The 7,401-nt window shown below is 50.2% G+C and overlaps 1 protein-coding gene across 5 annotated transcripts in view; it reads right to left on the bottom strand.

The window, feature by feature from the left end:
• Positions 1-221, bottom strand: part of EPHA5 (EPH receptor A5) — a 333,714-nt gene extending 333,493 nt beyond the window's left edge. For all 5 annotated transcript variants that reach the window (XM_026653262.1, XM_026653257.1, XM_026653258.1 and 2 more), the window contains exon 1: positions 176-221. The gene's annotated coding sequence lies outside the window, so the exon portion shown is untranslated. The remainder of the gene's footprint in view (positions 1-175) is intronic.
• Positions 222-7,401: the final 7,180 nt, after the last annotated feature.

Raw genomic sequence — 7,401 nt, 5'->3', positions numbered from 1 at the left:
GGAGAGCGCGAAGGGGGCGCAGCCGCCCGCCCCCCGGGAGCGGACCAGGTGCTCCCCCAGGCACACGGGCACCCGGGGGGGGGGATGCTCCCTTCCCCCCAACCCAGCGCGAGAGAGCCCGAGTCATTCCCGGCTCCCGCAGCCCCGGGGCAGGGTTCCCCCCCGCGCCTCTCACCTTCGTTGCTGGGGCTGGCCAGCAGGCTCCGCAGCGCCCCGCACAGCAGGAGACACGTCCAGAGGGGAGCCGGGGAGCCGCCGCCGCTGCAGCCGAGCCCCGCTGCCCCTGCCCGGGCGCCCGAGCCCCGCATCCTCCTCCGCGGCCGGTGCCGTCGCCTGCCTCCCCGCTGCGGCTGCTGTGCGCTCCGCTCCCTTAGCGCATGGGGGCGCGCTGGCGGGCCGGGGCTCTCCGCGCTCCCCGCTCCGGAGCTGGGGCAGCAGCGCTCTGCCCGAGCCGGGCTGCGCTCCCGAGCCCAGCAACGCGCGCTGGGGAGGAGGGGGGCAGCCCCAGCCGTAGACGGAGGCTTGGAGAGGGGGAGGCACCGCCAGAGCAGCCCTGGAGGAGGAGGGAGATGGAGATGTGCGCCCTAGATGGACAGAGCGCCTGAAACGGCACCGGCTGCGGCTGCTGCGTGTGTGTGTGTGAATCCGCCCCCGTCCTCGCCCGGCCCGCTCCGCTCTACGTGCGAGCGGGGATGAGACGAGCCACAGCGCTTCCCTGCCCGGCTGCTGGGAGCCGCCAGCCACCTAGCCGCGAACTGGGGCTCGGCCCTCCCCCGGAGCGCCAGGGAGACACAGGGAGGAGAATGAGGGGCCAGCTAAGACACCACCCAGCGCGTGTCTCCGCTCTGTGCCTCTGTGCATTGGAGCTGGAAGGATGCCCGATGCCCATCCTCCCAAGCAGCTCCCTTACGCGCACACACCGCAGAAAGGAGGCAGTGCCTGGTACCCTCACCTCACCCTGCACCTTTCCCTTCCCTGGGATTGTTTAGACCCCCCCTCCCCATGCCTGGATCTCTAAGTGGGGAGTCGTGGGTAGGCTTTGTGCTCGCCTGGATCTATTTGGTATTTAAAGTACCTTTTAGTGATTGCTTGTTCGCCTCGCTGTATTTGGTATTCAGTTTATTTTGTGTCATGCCAAGGTAAGCCAGGAGTCATCACCTTCACAAAAGGCCTGGAGATGGTTGGCTAACTGGCCTACATGAAGTAAGTGTGCGGTATGGGCGAAAAGCCTGATCCTAGGGAAGGGAAGTCCCTGACTCCAGTGGAAGCAGGGTTTCACCCTAGGTGTTCACATTAACTTTACACAAGTGGCTGCTCCCTCCTCGTGCCAGCAATGGCACTGTCTTCGAGTATAGGTGACTCAGCTGAGTAAGGATTTGCAGGATCAGCCCCCAAATTCTTAGCCAAAGGGTAATAACATGGGAGTCATCACATGCCTACAGGTGAAGAGGGAGGATGGTGTTGAAGTTAAGGCTTAGGACTCAGGAGATCTGGGTTCCTTCCCTGGCTTTTCCACAGACTTCCTCTGTGACCGCAGAGATTAAGGAACATAAACGTTCTGTGCCTCAGTTCTCCCCTGTCAAATGGGGATAATAAACATTATTTCTCACATCCTCTCTGGCTTAGACTGAAGCTCTTCTAGGTAGGGACCATGTATGTACAGCACCTAATGCGGGCCTCCTCTCAGCTGGAGTCTCTGGGCACACTTGTAATAAAAATGAATTAAAAACGTTGAAGCAAACCCAGTGCAAGGAGCCGTGTGTAACCCGTGCCTCGTTTTGCTAGCAGAGCTCCTTGCACTGCAGGGAGATTCAGCTTCGCACACAACAGGATGTTTGTCACTGCCCTCCATGGATTTTCAAAAAGGGAGGGTTCATGCTTTAACTTCTTGCAGCATTTCACAAGAGCTCTGCTGGAGTCCAGAAAGCCTTGACTCAGTGGCCAATTTGGCCAGGTCCTTTTGGCACCAGACCAACCACTTATATCACACTCTCTTCCCCCGCTGGAAATTCCTGTAACAAAGAATGTCATCAGGGCTTTCTGGCCCCTCTGACTCATGTTCTCCTCTGACATTTCTTCTCCTTCCTTCCCCCACCTCCATTATGTCATGAAGCATCATCTCCCACCTCACACTGGAATTGGTGGTGACTGGAACCAGAGGTGGCTGCAACAGTGAGGGATTTAAAATAAAAGGGTATCACTGAAGTCAAATACATCAGTGGTTCTCAAAACATTGCCTATGGCACACACTCACGGTCTACAGAGCACTTGATGGTGGGCTGTAGAAAGCTAGATGGCAGTTTTACCAACCCAATATGACAAGGATGCGCAGGAGTCACAAGTCTAGTGCCCTGCCCCCTCCCCCAGTCAAAAGATTGGCCTAAAATGATGCTTTTTAAATGATACATTTGGGGTTCTTTTCCTTTGAGCCTTTCAGGTACACTCGGGTCACAGTTTCAAGCTTTTCTCCACAACAGTGAGGACTAGAAATCTGCAACTATTAAAAGGCTAATAAAAAATAGCTGAGAGTCTCACACAATCACTTGTCTGCACGACCTGGGGCTTTAAGTGAAACATCAAATGTCACAAGTCTTGCAGTAAAAACAGGAGAGTTGTTAACTTACAGGCCCCGTTATTAGCTGACAAATTGCATTAAAGACAATAGAGAATGCATTAAATACTTCCCTTTTGCATGTCAGTAATTGGTGCAGTTGCTACAGAAGTGTTCCATGAACACAGCTGAGAAGGAAGGGGAGGCACGCAATTGCAAAGGGATGGGAAGGTAGGCCCAGGAGACACTGTTATTAAAACATGGTCAGTGTTGCTATGACAAAAAGCTTTGGAGCTCCTGGAGAAGCAGTTCCACTCCCCACTCTGTCCTCAAGCCATGGCATTGCAGGCAGGTCTTTGCCACTAGCACCCCTTGTTGAGCATCTTTGGCCCTACAGTAGCTCTTTCTGACTTAACTGTGAAGTCACATCTAGTCTAGAGTCCCTTCTAGGGTAACAAAAATTCACACAAACAAGAGATTCTCCCATCCTGTTGAGGCTTTTCAACCAATCCTCCAGGCTCAATTCCTCACCCCTTCTTGCCTTCATTTCAATCACTCAGTAGCTCTAGAATAATCTCCTATAATCCCCTCAGGCCCTACCAACACCCTAGCACTCCCCCCTGTAACTTACTCTTCTCGGCCCTTTCACGCAGCCAGGTGTTTCGCCAGCTGTCCCCTGCCTCCTCTGACTAAGATGCAGCTAATTATGGCACAGGTAGGCTGACTGGCCCTTAAAGGGGCAGGCCACCCTCTGACAGCCTGAAATACAAAATAACTACACCGAGCAGCTGGGTTTGATTTTCAAAGGTCCATTTGTTACCCGTTGGTCATATCCAAAATCATCCCAGTCATGATGATAAACATCCGATACTGTGTCTAATTCTGATGCATTGAATAAAGCTTTGTGAATTGTAAGTCCAGAAGGGACCATGGTGATCAGCTCACCTGACCTCCTGCAGTATATTTACTTTTTCCTTCCATTTTAATGGTTAATAGGGAAAACGAGGTGTGGCTGCTAATTTAACAAAGATACTGAAGATGCCTGCCCAGATTATATTTTTTAATCTTCCCAAGCTATTGGCACCAGGCGCACAGCTTTGAATTCAGCTCCTACTGTTTGTTTCATTCCAATGTTTATTTCCCACTTTTTACTTCTCTGAATGCCCCAGCCCCAGCCCCAGCCCACGTGGAACATTTTTCATTTCTGCAACAGGCCATCAGCAATTGCTCCCCCAGGTTTACTCACTTATGGCAGTTCTTTGCTTTGGCAAAAAGCCCATAAAGAGATCTAAGGTTTGACTTTATATCCCAATTAGGAGACCAAAAAAAAAGAGTAAATAAAATAACAAAATAAAGCCCCATAAGCCTTGTAGGTACACTAGCCTGAAGCTAAACAACAGTCAGAAAAATGGTTCTTTGATTTACATGATTCTGTCTGTATGTCACGCACCCTGTGTATACTGTGGGTGGGATTTTCACATGCTCTCAGCACGGGCCTAACTCGACTCCCAGTTAAATCAATGATGCAAAACCCATTGATTTCAATGGGAGAAACCCTGGTCCTAGTGAAGTTAATGGGAGTTTTGTCACTGACTTCTCTGTGGGCCAGGATTTCACCCACATATTTACATTACAAGTCTTCCCCTCTCCCCCCCCCACCCCAGTCTCTGGATCACATAGATTTAGACTGAGGACAGTACAATGAAGGGTTGTAACAGTGTGCACTGGTCTGTCCCTTTAAGGGCCAGCCAGCCCTGTTTGGAGACAGAGCCTTTTTTCGAACAGGTGGTTTGGCCTAGGGGAGGGGATTGTCTGACCCAGCTGGGAAGGGGGTCTGGGGATTCTATAAAGGGAGGAGAGAGCACAGCTTGGAAGAAAAGTAAGAGGAAGGGTTTTGTGGCTTGTTCTGCAATGGGCTAGAACTTGCTCCTGGGTTTCTGCTTTGATCAGGTAAGCAGCTTTATTTTGGTGTTACTTTGTGAGTCAGGGATTTGAAGAATGAACTGTGCCCTCCCGGAAGGGCTTGGCCAGACTTTGGGAATGGTGTTAGCACTTCCTAGACTAGAAAGGTAGGGCAGCAGCTGTTCAGGGTTATTCACTTTCATGATTGCTCTGTCTCTAAAGAGGCACTAGTGAGTCATCCCTTAGAGAGCTCCAGAAAGGTGCGAGAAGCAAGCAAGAAAGCCTGGTCCAGCAGCACCTTGCTCCCATGCCATCATGATACGGAGGCTAGCTTATGAGGAAAAACGGCCCAGCTGCTCTGAGGCGTCCATCTACCGAGAGACAGGAACTGGGGTGGTTGGGTGGGTGAGTCTCCTTCATAGAAATTGGGGGTACAAAATGTTTTCTGTTTTCATCTAATGTTTGGTAATTGGATGTCTATGTGGGCTGGCTTATTTGTAAATTGGAGAAACCACAGCTGGTCTACTAGGGACACCGTAATTTTCTAAGAGAAACAAATGAGGGTTTCTTGTGGTTGGTTGGTTGGTGTCATGAGCTAGTTAAGAACAGCAACAATGGTCCAGATTTTATCACCGTGTATATTTGTCACTTCATCAACATTCTCATTTGGCCTGCTTGTGACCTAGGTACTGGCTGCTGTATTTATTAAGAAACCCTATAGGAGCCTTTTTCTTAGAGTATCTGTGCCACCAGACATCGGAGTTGAGAGATGTGTTCAGAGAGATACCTATTAAATAAGTGTAACTTGGCTCTATCTAGATATTTATCCCAAATGGCACTTGAAAGTGAGTGAACAGTATAAACCGGCTTAGCCAAGCTACAGCCAAACCAGCTCTTTCACTGTAGTATGTCTACATGGCAATTAAAAAACGGTGTGGCTGGCCCTTGCCAGCTGTTTAATTGCAGTGCAGATGGTTGGGCTCAGGCTGCAGCCTGAGCTTTGGGATTCTTCCCACCTCACAGAGCTCTAGAGCCTGGGCTCCCACATCAGCCCAAACATCTATGCTGCAATTAAACAGCCCCTTAACCTGAGACTCGGGAGCCTGAGTCAGGGTGAGACCAGGGGTCGGGGGACACGAGCACCCACTGGTGCCAATGAAAGTTGGCACCTGTGGTTGAAGGCTGCTATTAAATCCTCCCTCACTCTTCTCTTCTGCAAACTAAACAAGCCCAGTTCCCTCAGCCTCTCCTCGTAAGTCATGTGCCCCAGACCCCTAGTCATTTTCGTTGTCCTCCACTGGACTCTCTCCAATTTGTCCACATCCTTTCTGTAGTGGGGGGCCCAAAACTGGATGCAATACTCCAGATGTGGCCTCACCAGTGCCGAATAGAGGGGAATAATCACTTCACTCGATCTGCTGGCAATGCTCCTACTAATGCAGCCCAATATGCCGTTGGCCTTCTTGGCAATAAGTGCACACTGCTGACTCATATCCAGCTTCTCATCCACTGTAATCCCCAGGTCCTTTTCTGCAGAACTACTGCTTAGCCAGTCGGTTCCAGCCTGTTGCAGTGCATGTGACTCTTTCGTCCTAAGTGCAGGACTCTGCACTTGTCATTGTTGAACCTCATCAGGTTTCTTTTGGCCCAATCCTCTAATTTGTCTAGGTCACTCTGGACCCTATCCCTACCCTCCAGTGTATCTACCTCTCCCCCCAGCTTAATGTCATCTGCGAACTTGCTGAGGGTGCAATCCATCCCATCATCCAGATCATTAATAAAGATGTTGAACAAAACCGGCCCCAGGACCAACCGCTGGGGCACTCCGCTTGATACCGGCTGACATTGAGCCGTTGATCACGAGCTGTTGAGCCTGACCATCTAGCCAGCTTTCTATCCACATTATAGTCCATTCATCCAATCCATACTTTTTTAACTTGCTGGCAAGAATATTGTGGGAGACCATATCAAAAGCTTTGCCAAAGTCAAGATATATCACGGCCACTGCTTTCTCCATATCCACAGAGCCAGTTATCTCATCATAGAAGGCAATCCGATTGGTCAGGTTCTCCCACTGGTGCAGGTAATCCAGTTGCCTGAGAGGTAGTAGCTAGGTTGACAGAAGAAGTCTTTCGTTGACATAGCACTGTCTATGTGCAGACATAAGTCTGCTGAGCTATGCTGCTCAGGGGGGTGGATTTTCACACCCCAGAGGAATGTAGCTAGGTTGATCTCTCTAGAGTGACCAGCCCTTAGACGGTAAGTTCTTTGGGGCAGGGACTGTCTCTCACTATGTGCTAGGGCGATGTTTAGCGCAATGGGTCTCTGGTCCTGGTTGTCTTCTAGATGCTACTTAATGGAGACCGCAACAAAAGGTGCCTACTATAACTTAGTGCTGCCCTTGCTTGAGGTATAGCAGTATCCCTAGCCTGACATGAGGAATGAACACTGCTCTCAAAGAAAACGTACAGCACTGCTGAGAAGCAGAGAAGAATTCAACAGACTGTGAATCACAGAAGCCAGAGAAATCAGATGATCAGATAGGGAGTAGGGTGAGGGACTCCTATCTCCCTGTCAAACCAGGGAGTATATTTTGTAATGTATTGTCCGGACCAGCTATAAAATTCCCCTTGATGCTACTGACGCATCTAATTCATCTCACGGTCATGGCACATCTCCTGATATCCCACCTATGTTTTATTTTCTCAATTTCTTCCCATTACCCCAGCTATGTCCTGCACAGTCACACACACAAATTCCTCTCCTTCCTTGGTGTTTACGCCCCTCAAATTTGCAGAGTATCACATCCTCACTTACTTACATTGGCTAAGCTGTGACTATATTTAGCTCTTTTCTCACAAGTCAATCCTCCAGACTTGGATTATATTTATTGCTGTTCTCTACGCTCCCTCCAGCTTGCCAATATCTTTCTGGTAATGATTGGCCAG

The sequence above is a fragment of the Terrapene carolina genome, unplaced genomic scaffold (assembly GCF_002925995.2).
Source record: "Terrapene carolina triunguis isolate 2854851 unplaced genomic scaffold, T_m_triunguis-2.0 Scaffold136, whole genome shotgun sequence".
Taxonomy (NCBI): domain Eukaryota; kingdom Metazoa; phylum Chordata; order Testudines; family Emydidae; genus Terrapene; species Terrapene triunguis.
The sequence above is the reverse complement of the archived record's forward strand: the minus strand, read 5'-3'. Positions and strand labels throughout refer to the sequence as shown.